Raw genomic sequence first — 15,415 nt, forward strand, 5'->3', positions numbered from 1 at the left:
TTCTAGAAGTCTTCTGAATATCACATGATTAGCAGAGACTCAACAATGCACAAAAATCAGGTACGCTTAACTGTCTCCTACACAAACAGTCCCTAACTAGGGTTTCTTTTTTTTTTTCAGGAGAACAAGTTTTTGAGACCTCAAATGGATGTCATGGACCTCCATATATCTCAAAGTACCACCATACAAATTTTCAAACTTCAATTCGCTCAGACGCACAGTCAGCAGCTCAAATAGTCAGCAGACGACCCGTTTGACCAAAAAGTCAACAGACAGTCAAAAATGAATTTTTTTGTCAACATCCATATTTTGTCAAAAGATTCATCATTTGATCATTGGTTGATCATAATTCATTAAGGAAAGATCAAAAATCAACAAAACCCTAGGTTTCAAAATTAGGGTTTTCTCCTAAAAAGTCAACTGAACTTTGACTGGTCATAACTCTCTCATCCTTCATCCAAAAATTCAAACCAAAGCTCATTTTGAAGGTAATTCAATTATCTTTCAAATGCAATTGGTCCCATGGTCATTAGATTCACCATTTGAAAAATATGAACCAAGACATTACAGGTCATTCTCAAAGTCAACAAAAAGTAACTTTTTTCAAAGGGACACACAAGGAGCATGGGAAATCATTTTGATATGAGACCAAAGACATTGGTTAGAGGACTCTCTGAGGTTTCTAAAAAGTACAAGAACTCCTTCATATGATAAAAATTGAGGGATTTATGCCTTGTTGAAGTTGACCATTTTTTGGGAAAATGAATGAAATCAACATTGATCAAAGATGTTTTTTTCCAAAAGGGGCCAAGTTTTCATGATCCAAACATGTTCCCCATAATTTGAAGGGCCTCCCACGACCAAGCCAAGGCCCATAGAATTTTTGTTTCTTTTTTGGTTTAATTCTATTACATTTAAGATTAAATTGAAAAAAGAAATGGAAGGATGATATTATGTAGCTTGGATATTAAGCTAAGGCCATCAAGAAGCATTCAACTCTGCCACAAGAAGCTAGTACAACAGAAGAGAGTGGAAAAATCAAGCCATGGTTGCTTGAATTCAAAGCTACATATGTTATAATATTCAAAAATTCAACAAAGCACTTATTGCTTCTTAGCTTAGTTTCTAAGTGCTTCCTTGCCTATAAATGAAGTATAACACTTCATCAATGAAAGAGACACGAACTTAGAACCAGACACTTGCTTGTAACACTCTTGAATCCAATTGAAATTTTCAAAGAAACTTGCAATTCGAATTTTCAGTTTAAGTTGTTTTTAATCCAAACTAAACACTCAAACATCATCTCTGAGCATCATTGAACCTTTTCCAATCAGTTTCAAGCTTTGAAACTCAAAGAATCGAGCTCTATAGCTCACGGTTTGTTCAATCCTAAATCACTTCATACCTGATCATTCATGCATTTTTAACAAGATGTAATCATCTATTTGAATTTAGTTCATTGTTCTGATCGTTTCTAGATGATTAATTGAAGTTTGAACACGTATCCATGAAGATACCATTTTAGGGTTCTTCAACTCTATTTTAGGGTTTTTCTTAAAAGGCAAAATTAGACAAAATTAAGGGCATGGTTGAATTCAGTGAATCAAGACGAATCAAATGGACAGGTCGCGAAAAATTTCTATGCTTGTTTACCCCTATTCGCTATTTTGCAGGGATGAGTTTCATCTATTACAGCGCTTCTAGGCAAAAAACGCTGTTAAAAGCATTGGCTGGAGGTTGAAGACGAAGGCGTGGCAACATCTGATTGGCCGGTTTGAAAAGCGCGCGTTTTGTCCTATTCTTGGATCTGGTGCTTCGCTGACTAGACTGTTGCCATGTGCCACGCATCCTTGTCCATCAGATTATTTTAATTATCTAATCTAACGCTTTTTGACCTGCAGGTTCACCATAGACTCTAGGGGTTTGCCACACATGATCATTGTTTTATATATTTTCTATTTTATTTTATTTTCTTTACAAAATTAATTTAAAATAGTTTCAAAAATCAAAAAAATATAATAAAAATATTTTTAGGTTTCTAAAATAATCTATTATTTTTTGACATAAAATATTTTATTTTTCTTAAATATTAAAATATTTTATATAATTAATTAGTATATATTTATATATTTGCTTTTTAATTATTTCCACCAATCAAAAAATCATAAAAAAATTTGTTCTTTATATTAAATATAGTTTATATATTATAGGCTAATTTTGTACATATTTAGGATAATTTTCTCTTTAAGTTTTAATTATTTGTGTAATTATTTGTATAATTATATGATTATTTAACTTAATAATTTCAAAATCAATTTCAAAAAATCCAAAAAAATTAGTTTTATTTTAAAATTAATTGACAAGCATTTTGAACATATTTTAAACTTAATTTTTAGGTTTAAATTTTATTTCCACCTTTTCCTCATTTTAATTAAATTAATCATGCATTAATTCTAATTAAAATCAATCATACAAAAAATCCAAAAATATTTCTTTATTTTCTTGCAATTTAAATTCCTAGATCAAGTGTATAGGTTGTCAAATTCATGTAAATAGCGTAGTTTACATTTCCCGCACAATCGATGTAATAGCGTAGATTTATTTTCCGCATTTTACATTTCCGCATTTTAATTTCTGTACATATAAAACTGCGTGATTGTCAAAGATAAAAAAATTGAAGCGTTAGGTCACTAACTTCAAAGATAAAATATCTGAATCAAAACACAATCACACTTGCACCTCTTAGGGTAATCCCTCTTTTACTCTTTTCAAAATCAAAAATCAAATTCTACTGTTTCAAATGCAAAATCGATCTTTCGTTTACATCCGGTGAAAGGAAAATTTTCTAAAGGAAATAGGAAAAGACCTTATAACTTAGGGTAGATCTCCTAATTTGCTTGCTCAAATCAAACAAATGTCTCATATACCGTTGTTTTTCAAAATAAAACTTTCAAAAAAAGACAATACTTGGTATATATCCAAACAAGGATCATTACGAAGTTAACGTTCTTTTTTTCAAAACATCTTTCGAAAGATAAAACACTTTGTATACATCCGCCCAAGGATCATTACAAAGTCAATTTGCAAAAAGTATTTGAAACCACATACAAGCACGTCAAGGCAAGAGAAAAGTGATTCAAAACAAGTGAGCTAAACAAATTAAGAGCCCATGGATAACCATGGATACAAAGGGTGCTAATACCTTCCCTTTGTATAACCAACCCCCTTACCCAGAATTTCTTAAAGGTCTTTTTCTGTTTCTTTTATAAACCTTTCCTTAATTGGATAAAATAAAAGTCAGTGGCGACTCTCTGATTTTCAAAAACACAAAAGCAAAAAGAGAAGAAGAGTCAGTTCGTGTATCTCTCCACGAGAGGTACGGTAAAAAACCGAGGGCGACAGAACTGGCGACTCTGCTGGGGAAAAAATACTTTCTAAAAACAAAATGTTTTCAAAAGGGGTTACCTTTAGAGTTTAGATCACTTCGATGTTTTCAATTGCTTGTCTTGATTGCTCTATTTTTCAAAGGTTTGTTTGGGTATTTGCTTGTGTGAAAGATTCTAACCCGAATCTCGAGATACCTTAAGTATGTGACAATAGACCAAGGAAACTGTACAGCATGTACCGATACAGTTGATTTGGTAGTCACCGTTAGTGCGATACTTTGGTTTATACTGATGTCCCTTGAAAAACGATCAAGGAGTATGTTAGGCTTACGAAATATCATTAAACACTAATTTGTCTTAGAACCTTTAGTTGAACTTGACTTGTGGCCTATTAAGTGGCTAGCTTTGAATTTGATCGAAGTTAGTTATCCTCGAGGAATATTTTGATCGGCCGTCCGAGCGCCATATTGAGATGTTGTCTCCAAGGATCATAGAACCCGAATACTATTTTAAGACAGGTTTTAACCAACTCAACTTCAGTGGGGAGGGTATCACCTATGAACTTCATGCAAGCCTTTAAACCTAAGGCTATTGTTTGATTTGTTTTTGTGTGCCACATGTTTGACATCATAACATCATAAGCATCATAAGCATATCATTTTTTCACTAACCATTTCCAGGATCGAAGAGTTTACCTTTGTTCTGTTATTGCAGGTAATGGCTCCCGCCACCAGAGATTACATCCGAATCAACATCTCAACAGTACCATCTGAACTAAAGGACTTAATATCAGAATTTCCCAGGAATGCTCAGTTCACCGAAAAGCACGGTCACCTACTCCATTTGGTTACCTCAAAATTTGAAGAAGACATGATACGGGTCCTGTTCCAGTTCTTTGATCTCAAACATCATTGTTTTACATTTCCTGATTACCAGTTAGTACCCACCTTGGAAGAGTTTTCTGAACTAATTGGATTACCTGTTCGAGATCAATTACCTTTCACTGGTTTAGAAAAAATCCCAAAACCTGAAATCATTGTTGTTTCCTTACACTTGCGAAACTCAGAAATCGAGTCCAATTGGGAAACAAAGAGTGGAGTCCAGGGTTTGCTTGCTAAGTTCTTAATGGAAAAGGCTCGATTACTACTAAAAAACAAAAGTTACCCAGCTTTTGAGGAGGTTGTGGCTCTTTTGATCTATGGGTTGGTTTTATTCCCTAATCCCGACCAGTTCATAAGTGTGCACATCATCAACATTTTCTTAACCCGTAACCCGGTACCTACCTTGCTGGGAGACATTCTACATTCTCTACACACTCGTACCATGAAGAAACGAGGAACTCTTATGTGCTGTGTACCACTACTGGCTAGATGGTTTACATTACACCTTCCCCGATCAGTGTTGAGAAATGAACAAAGGATGCAATGGTCTCGCAGGATTATGTCTTTGTCTCATTCAGATATCCGGTGGAACAACTTCTTTCAAAGAGACATTACTATCATTGACCATTGTGGAGAGTACCCTAATGTGCCACTCCTTGGCATCAAAGGAGGCATCACTTACAACCCCTCTTTAGCTTTGCGCCAATTCGGATATGCACGAAGAAATGGTCCTCACGACATGATTATCCGTGGCATTGTGTTTGACTACGAAGATGATTCCCACAGACATCGACGAAGGTTTATACATGCGTGGGGCAGTGTATATAGGGTAGAAAGCAAAACTTTAGGGCAATGGAATTCTATTCCTATGGAACCTTACCTCAGATGGGTGCGTACTCATGCTCAGAAGTTCATCATGCCATATCCCGCTATTCTACCTGTGACTATCGAGCCAGAAGTCGAGGGAGACGAACCTCGAGTTATTCTACATCCGAACTTGCCAACTGACTTGGAAGATCTGCAGAAATCTTGGGTTCAGCTAAAAGAGGAAAGAGACACCTTCAAAGCACACTGTCAAGACTATGAGAGGAAAGTATTGGAGCTCACCGGACAACTCCAAGAAGAACAGCAGATCAACACATTCCTGGGTGCAAAGAGAAAGCGTCCATGGGAGACCTGAGGGATCCTTCATTTTCTTTATTTTCTGTTTTGTAAGCCCGAATGAGGCAAAGAAAAAAAAGAAAAAAAATAGAAATAAATTGTTTAACTAATAAGTGTTTGTTTCTCCTTTGTTTTAAACAAATCTAAATTCCAAGATCCTTGAAAACATTGCATATGCATTTCATTCATAAACATTGCATAACAGGTTCACATGATGGGTTTCTCATCTCCTCGCTGTTTATTTCAGTTAGAAGAGATGGAATCCGAAACAAGCATCAAGAATCTCGAAGCACAGAATGCCCAAGTTCAGGTAGCGATTCTGGAATTAGCAAAGGGGCAACAAGAACTGAAAGCCCTGATAACCAAGAAGAAAAAGATGCCCAAAGGATCTGTAGGCTTGAGTCACCTGAAAAGGAAGATCAAAATCCCAGTCAAAAAGCCCAAAAAGCCACCGATCCCTGAAATAGTCGGTGATGGTGATCAAGAAGACAATCACAGCAACCAGGGTTCTGCCAAACCCTCTCTCTCTTCTAATGAAGAAGATTATCATTCTGGAGACGAACATGATGATGACAAATACCAGCAGTTGGAAGAACGCATGAAAGCTATGGAGATACAAAAAATACCTGGTTTAGATTTCAATGATTTGGGACTCGTCTCAGATATTGTTATCCCTCCAAAGTTCAAAGTTCCTGTCTTAGCAAAATATGATGGAGTTTCTTGCCCAAAACTACATCTGAGGTCCTATGTAAGGAAGATACTACCTCATACAGCAAATAACAAATTGTGGATTCACTTCTTCCAAGAAAGTCTGTCGGGTACACAACTCGAGTGGTACTACCAACTGGAAAGTACAAAAGTTCATACTTGGGAAGATTTAGCTGCTGCTTTCTACAAACAGTATCAATACAATGCTGACCTTGCACCAACCCGTACTCAACTTAGGGGCATGTCTATGGCACCAAAAGAAAGTTTCAAAGGGTATGCACAAAAGTGGAGAGATCTGGCTGGAAGGGTTCAACCACCTTTATCTGATCGCGAGCTAGTTGACATGTTCATGGGCACTTTAACTGGCCCTTTCTATAGTCATTTGCTGGGAAGCTCATCATCAGGTTTCACTGACTTGATATTAACTGGAGAACGTGTTGAAAGCGGTATTCAAAATGGAAAAATTCAAATAGGCTCTTCCTCTGGTACTACAAAGAGGCCCATCAGTGGGAGAAATGAGTTCAATACTATGCATAGTCAGAAAGGTCGCAAAAATGAGCATCACCAATCTGTAGGGGCAGTGCTGATCTCCGCATCTGCACCTCAAAAAGATCAACCGCCAAAATATACGCGTCGACCAGATGCACCAAGAAGAAATTTCACCAGAATCAATATGCCAATCTCTCAAGCATTGCAGCACTTGTTAAAAGCATATCTGATCACATTAAAAGACCCTCCAAAAAATGTCAACACTTCCTCTCCAAGTTATCGCCCTGATGCAACATGTACGTATCACTCTAACTGTCTAGGACATGACGCAGATCACTGTTGGGCCCTGAAAAATAAAATACAAGACATGATAGATGCTGGGGAAATTGAGTTTGATCCTCCAGAGACTCCAAATGTCATCACTGCACCTATGCCAAAACACGACAAGACCATCAATGCTATCATAGACACTGTTTACATCTATGATGTGAGAGAATTGTCAACTCCCCTCCTTGAAGTCAAAAGAAAGCTAATCCAAGCTGGTTACTTTCCAGGTTGTGACCCTGATTGCTTTTATTGCGCACACCTACCCAATGGTTGTGAAAATCTGAGAATGGGAATTCAAAAGTCGATGGATCGCCGTATCATTATGTTTGAGAGGCTCCCTTCCATGGACGATTTATGTGAAGTCTTTTCAAATGGGATGAGAATAGAGGATGTATCAGTGGTTTCCAACATACCATTGAAAATCCCTATCGAAGCTCCTTTCAAAATTTCTGCTGCACCCAAAGTGGCATCTATCATCATTACCAGTCCAACTCCATTTCCATACTCCTCAGACAAAGTTGTCCCGTGGAGTTATGACCCTAATGTTTATGTCCATGGAGTTAAGCAAGATACCTTGACTGAAGAGGCCATGAATTTTACTACTCCAACTGTTGATAATATTGTGGGTACTAGTAAGATTACAAGAAGTGGAAGGATCTTTTCACCAGAAATTTCTCCAAATATTGCTACTAATCCAGTCCAGGTCCCAGTTCCTAATCAAGGTATCAACGCTCGAGGCAAAGAGCCACAAGTTGAACCAGTTCAAATACCGATGGAAATCACTATTGAGGATCCATCAAAGCAAGAAATGGAGGAAATATTGAAAATCATCTGCAAGAGTGATTACAATATTGTCGAACAGCTGGGGTACAGTGCTTCAAAAATTTCAATGCTGTCTCTGCTAAAATATTCAGAAGCTCATGCCAAGGCCCTGATAAAGTTCCTGAAAGCTGCACATGTACCACAAGAGATTTCAGTCCATCAATTTGAAAATTGTGTTGCCAATCTAACAGTGAATAATGGTCTCGGTTTCTCTGATGTTGATCTAAACCTTGCTGGAAAAAATCACAATAAAGCCCTACACATCTCTATTGAATGTAATGGCACCACTCTATCTCATGTGCTGGTAGATAACGGTTCCTCTTTGAACGTGTTACCAAAAACAGTACTGGAAAAGCTTGACTTCGAAGGAATTGTGTTACAACCAAGCGATGTTGTGGTTAGAGCCTTCGACGGGTCAACAAGAACAGTGTACGGAAAGGTGAATCTCCCAATCAGATTCGGCTCTCAGATCTTTGATTCTACCTTTTACGTAATGGAAATTCACCCAGCATATTCCTGTTTACTTGGACGCCCTTGGATACATGGGGCAAATGCTGTAACTTCTACCCTACATCAGAAGTTGAAGTATCCAGTAAAAGGAAAGATCGTCACAGTTTATGGCGAAGAAGAATATGTGGTTAGCCACCTGAGCAACTCCAAGTATGTTAAGTTGGATGACGAATTCATCGAAACTCCCTGCCAATCTTTTGAGGTGGTCTCTCCAGATGTCTCTACTACCAAACATATTTCTGCTACTCCAACTACAACTATGGCTTCTCTCAAAGATGCTAAAGCTGTGATCGAAGAAGGTGGTTGCACAGTATGGGGACAGCTCCTCGATGTTCCTTACAAGTCCGATAAGCTACCTGGGCTATGCTAATAGAAATCAAAAGAACGATCAAAATCCTCGTTCTGGAGGATTAATGTCACATTTCATCAGCCAAGGAGTAAATGCTATTGAAGACGATGGAGTATTCTTGAACCATATTATTCAGCCATATCCAAATGAAATTCCACCTGTTCCCATGGAAGTTTGGGATACTTTGGGAGAACCAAGCGGCGGGTATGATTTTCTAGTAAAATATACCGCACCTCAGAGTTCCTTTATTGCTATGGAAGACATTACCCCAACCGGATGGGGTGATCAGTTTGAAGATAGCAAAAGTTTCACAAGTTCCATCACCGAGCAATACCAAGGTCCACCTAGTCCAAAAGAAGTTTGGGATACACTAGGAGAACCAAGTGGCAAGTATGACTTTATGGTGAAGTATTCTGCTCCCCTGAGTTCGCAGATCGCCATTGAAGACATCACTCCAACTGGATGGGACAACCATTTCGAAGAACATATGACATTCACAAACCCTGACGCTCTTGAAGAAGTTGGGGAGACACCAAATAATGAGAATGATTTCCTGACACAATACCCTTTTCCCCAGGATGCACAAGTCTCCCTTGAAGACATCATTCCAACTGAATGGGACGATCTTATCGGGTATCTCGCTCAGCCAACAGAAGTATCTCAGCCTGGGCTCTCGTATCCAGCAGAGTATCTTGCTTATCCTGAAGGATCAACAACTCATTTCCCCACCAAAGAAATCAATGCTGTGGAAGACGAAGAAGACAGCTGCAACTGGAGCAGCTGGATACTCCCTGCTCACAACAATGGATTGACCAACTGGGAAGCTGAGGATGTGATCTCCTTTGATCAAGAGTAAATGCAATTTCCTGTTTTCGTTGTTTATATTGTGCAAAGATAAAAATGGTTCCTGTACTATCGAACCATGAACTTGAAAGCCGTGTGCCTTGCCCGAAGCACACTGGTCCTTTTTATAAGGGTTTGTCATATCATGATCATGTTCATTCAATAAAATCATGGGACGTTTGCATATTCAAATTTTGTGATCCTTTTTCTTTCTTTGCTTTATTCATTTTTCAAAAAGCTATGTGTTCTTACACACACCCACATAAATAAATGCAGATTCACATTCACTCTGGATCCTGTTGATAACGATTCTGCTATTTCCAGTCATGACTTTGAAAATCCGATCTACCAAACTGAGGACGAAAGTGAGGAAGATTGTGAAGTACCAAGAGAACTTGCAAGGCTTCTAGAACAAGAAGAAAAGACTATACAACCGCATGAAGAACCAATTGAAGTTATCAACTTGGGCAGTGACGAAGAAAAGAAAGAAGTCAAGATAGGGGCTGATCTAGAAGACAGTGTCAAGCAAAGACTGATTCAAATGTTACAAGACTACGTTGAGATATTCGCCTGGTCCTATGAAGATATGCCTGGCCTTGACACGGACATTGTGGTTCATCGCCTGCCAATCAGAGAAGGTAGCACTCCAGTTAAGCAGAAACCGCGGAGGAGTAGGCCCGATATGTCAAAGAAGATCAAAGACGAGGTTGAAAAGCAATTCAATGCTGGCTTTCTGAAAGTTGTAAGTTATCCTCCTTGGATAGCTAACATCGTGCCTGTGCCTAAAAAAGACGGGAAAGTCAGAATGTGTGTAAACTACAGAGATCTTAATCGGGCAAGCCCCAAAGATGATTTCCCTTTACCTCACATCGATGTACTAGTTGACAATACTGCACAATGCAAGGTATTCTCCTTCATGGATGGATTCTCAGGTACAATCAAATCAAAATGGCGCCCGAAGACATGGAAAAAACAACCTTCACAACACCCTGGGGAACCTTTTGTTACAAAGTAATGCCCTTTGGTTTAAAGAATGCAGGAGCAACCTATAAGCGCGCAATAGTAGCTCTGTTCCATGATATGATTCACCAGGAGATAGAGGTTTATGTCGATGATATGATTGCAAAATCCAACACCGAAGAACAACATCTGGATCATCTACACAAGCTGTTTGATAGACTCAAGAAATACAGGTTGCGACTGAATCCGAACAAGTCTACCTTTGGAGTAAGATCCGGCAAACTCTTAGGTTTCATCGTCAGCAGCAAAGGTATTGAAGTTGATCCTGCCAAGGTCAAAGCCATTCAAGAAATGCCTATACCCCGTACCGAGAAACAAGTCAGAGGATTCTTGGGACGTCTGAATTACATCGCCAGATTTATTGCCCATATGACTACTACTTGTGTGCCGATCTTCAAACTGTTGAAGAAAGATCAAGTGGAAAGATGGAATGACAAATGCCAGTTAGCCTTTGATAAGATCAAAGAGTATCTCCAAAAACCACCAATCTTGTTACCACCAGTGGAAGGAAGACTTCTGATAATGTACCTAACTGTGTTAGAAGATTCAATGGGGTGTGTATTGGGGCAACATGACGAGTCCGGCCGAAAGGAGCATGCAATCTACTATCTTAGCAAAAAGTTTACCGATTGTGAAACAAGATACTCACTGCTCAAGAAAACTTGTTGTGCCTTAGCATGGGCGGCTCGCCGACTAAGACAGTATATGCTAAATCACACCACTTTCCTGATCTCCAAAATGGATCCTATCAAGTATGTGTTCGAAAAACCTGCTCTCTCTGGAAGAATAGCAAGATGGCAAATGATCATAATAGAGTATGACATCCAGTACACTTCCCAAAAAGCAATCAAAGGAAGTGTGGTAGCTGATCATCTGGCTCATCAAGCAGTGGATGATTATCAAGCGTTGAATTTTGACTTCCCAGATGAAGATATTATGCTAGTCACTGACTACGAGCAACCAGGACCGGAAGAAGGACCCGAGCCAGGATCCCGATGGACTATGGTTTTTGATGGAGCTTCTAATGCACTTGGCAATGGCATCGGAGCTGTGATCATTTCTCCTGCAGGGGGTTATACACCTTTCACTGCCAGATTATGCTTCAATTGCACTAGCAATATAGCCGAGTACGAAGCATGTATTCTAGGTCTCAAAGCTGCAATCGATCTAAGAATCAAGTTCCTGGAGGTCTACGGAGACTCGGCGCTTGTGATTTGTCAAGTCAAAGAGGAATGGGACATGAAGCACCCGAATCTAATTCCATACAAAGAATACGTGCTAAGCTTGATTCCTTACTTTGAAGAAATCACTTTTGAACATATCCCGCACGAAGAAAATCAACTAGCTGATGCTCTAGCTACCATGTCATCTATGTTCAAAGTCAGGTGGGACAACGAGGCGCCAATGATCACCATTTACAGACAGGATGAACCAGCCTATTGCAATGAGATAGATGCCGAAGGAACGGAAGAAAAACCATGGTTCCATGAAGTAAAAAGATATCTCGAAGCTCAGGAGTACCCTGAAGGGGCATCCATTAACGACAGAAAGTTTCTAAGAAGATTTGCTGCCAAATTCTTTCTAAGTAATGGAACCCTATACAAACGCAACCATGACTCGACTTTACTTTGTTGTGTAAACAAGAAGGAAGAAGAACAGATTATGGAAGACATACACGATGGTGCCTTTGGTACTCATTCAAGTGGACATACAATGGCTAAAAGGATCCTAAGAGCAGGTTATTACTGGTCTACCATGGAGACAGACTGCCATCATCACTCCAGAACCTGTCACAAATGCCAGATATATGCCGACAAAGTACATGTACCTTCGGTCCCGTTAAATGTCCTGACGGCTCCTTGGCCTTTTGCAATGTGGGGTATTGATATGATTGGAGAAATCAAGCCTACTGCCTCCAACGGACATCGCTTTATCCTGGTCGCTATTGATTACTTCACAAAATGGGTAGAAGCAGCTTCATTTGCTTCAGTCACCAAGAATGTTGTGGCCCGGTTTATCAAGCACAATCTCATTTGTCGGTATGGCATCCCTGAAAGGATCATCATAGACAATGGCACAAATCTAAACAACAGAATGATTACTGAACTCTGCACACAATTCAAGATCAAACATCATAATTCCTCTCCACATCGACCAAAGATGAATGGCGCGGTGGAAGCTGCCAACAAGAACATCAAGAAAATCATACAAAAGATGACAGTAACCTACAAAGACTGGCACGAGATGTTACCTTTTGCTCTTCATGGTTATCGCAAATCTGCGTGTACTTCAACAGGGGCAACTCCGTTTTCCTTAGTCTATGGTATAGAGGCAGTTCTTCCAATTGAAATTCAGATTCCTTCCCTAAGGATTATGAAAGAAGCTGATCTAGACGAAGATGATTGGATTCAGACGCGGTTGGACCAGATAAACTTGATTGATGAGAAGAGGCTCGTAGCTATTTGTTATGGTCAGTTGTATCAAAAGCGTATGATCAAAGCCTTCAACAAGAAAGTCAAAAGTCAGACATACCAAACCGGTGGCTTGGTTGTCAAACGCATCATCCTACCACAAGGTGACCCCAGGGGCAAGTGGACTCCCACTTATGAAGGACCGTTTGTAATCAAGAAAATATTCTCCGGCGGAGCCATGTTGCTTACCACTATGGATGGCAAGGATTTCCCATACCCTGTGAATGCGGACATAGTCAAAAAGTACTTCGCTTAAAACAGCTCGCTAAGTTGAAAACCTGAAAGGGCAATTTAGGCAAAAAATGAGCGTCTCGGTGGATTGAAAACCTGAAAAGGCGATCCAGGCAAAAATTAGAGACTAAATAAATATTATCCCGGTAGGCTGAAAACCTGAAAAGGCAGCCTAGGCAAAAGTTAGGGAATAAAGCATACAACTATGTCCCGATCAGCTGCCTACTCACCTTCAGGGTTCAACACATCAAAGACACCGATCAGTCCAATTACTTTCTTCCAACAAGTGAGGGATGAGATGCTCGAAGACAGATTGGCAATAGCAGAATTGAAACTTGACTGGATTATTTTCACATAGCTATTTCTCTACTTTTTCAAAACTTTATGACAATTTCCTACTACTAGGATTTTTGTCTCCTTGTACTAATCAGCCTGTTTTGGCTCTTTTTCGAAAAATCAATACAGATCATGCTCAAAATCAACATTTTCACTTTTTCTGTTTTGAATACGTAAACGTCCCAAATGATAATTTTGAATGAACATGTGCATTTGGAGATGATTGATGTTTACCAGAAAAACAGGAATAACATTCAGGTAATGTCCCAATCATTTGGACATCATCCCGAAACCAGCATCAGAAGAAAAATCCCCAACAGAAATGCATTTCTCAGCAAATTCCTCAATAAGATTTTTCTCTCCAACAGAGTGATTTGAGAAATATTATTCCCAAGCAGGGCTGTTCCAGATTGCTATCCCCAGAAGGTGTGATCTCCACGCCACGACTTGGTCAAATAGTGCATCGGAGGATTATGCATCTTCCTCATTCCCACTTTAAAGGGTATCAAAATCCGAACTTTCAAATTACCTTTCATCCCCGAGCGGTAGTCAAAGATCCTTCAACAGAGCACCCTGGTTCTCAAAGAAGGTCCCCAGCCGAGTGTACTCGAACAAGACGGCAAAGATCTTCAACGATCACAATGCCTTCATTTCCAAATGGCTAGCGGGGATTTATTTTCCCAACCAGAAGCTTGATACGCTCAGGACTGCATGAGTCATACATCATATATCATACATCATACATCATACATCATATATCATACATCATACATCATATATCATACATCATACGCATATTCATACACAGCATATAATGTTTCATGACAAACGCATACATAATATGCACATTTCTCATTTAGATTGAGAATCTCAACATATACATTACATGCATCATGACATTGCATGTCACTAACTTGATTTTTTTCAGGTGGAGGGATATCTTCAGCAAGGATATTCTCAATCACATGCAGTGTTCCCCTGAATTCTATTCAGACAATTGGTCCTCTCAGATATAATCAAGCCGAAGATTCATTCTGAAGAGATCTCTCTTTCCAAATCACCTATCAAGCTCAAAAACAACCAACACAGATCTAAGTCGATACCTCAGACGGTTCCAGAACGATCTACCATCAAAGATCTAAAGCTGATACCTCAGAAGGTTCCAGAACGATCTACCATCAAAGATCTAAAGCTGATACCTCAGAAGGTTCCAGAACGATCTACAATCAAAGATCTAAAGCTGATACCTCAGACGGTTCCACAACGATCAACTTTCAAAATCTAAAGCGGAAAAACTTTGGACAGTTCCGTAACGATCATCCTCCTAGACTTAAAGCGGTAACCTCGGACGGTTCCGAAACAATCAACGCAGAGGTTTTCAAATCCTTCATCAAGATATAATCAATGGATTCATTCTGGTGAACAAACCATCAAATACATTTGCCAGATTGCATCTGAAAGCCCTTCTCTGGTAATGTTTCAATCTGTCAACAACATTTCTCAAACAACATTCAAAAGCAATTTCCAACATCACAACCGGTGGAGGTAAGTGCAAATTTTCAGGGCATCTAAAATATTCAATCATCTTCTACCTTCAGATTCCGAACAGTCTCTTCAGGTTTAAGAAGATTGAATAGGGGCAAGTGTTATACCCCAAAATTTGCCCGCATCTTTTTCAAAAAAAGAAGGCAACAGACTTCTGTCTAAAAATTGGGAGTTTCATAATCTTGGATTTTTATTCCATAAATATCCTGATTTATGAATACTTGGTTTTTAGAATTTTTCTTATACGGTACTTTGGCTCGCTGTTGAATTTATTCTTACGCAAACGCCAAGTACTGTTTATTACTTCACACACGCTATTTATTTGGGATTTATTTA

The sequence above is a fragment of the Vicia villosa genome, linkage group LG3 (genome assembly GCF_029867415.1).
Source record: "Vicia villosa cultivar HV-30 ecotype Madison, WI linkage group LG3, Vvil1.0, whole genome shotgun sequence".
Taxonomy (NCBI): domain Eukaryota; kingdom Viridiplantae; phylum Streptophyta; class Magnoliopsida; order Fabales; family Fabaceae; genus Vicia; species Vicia villosa.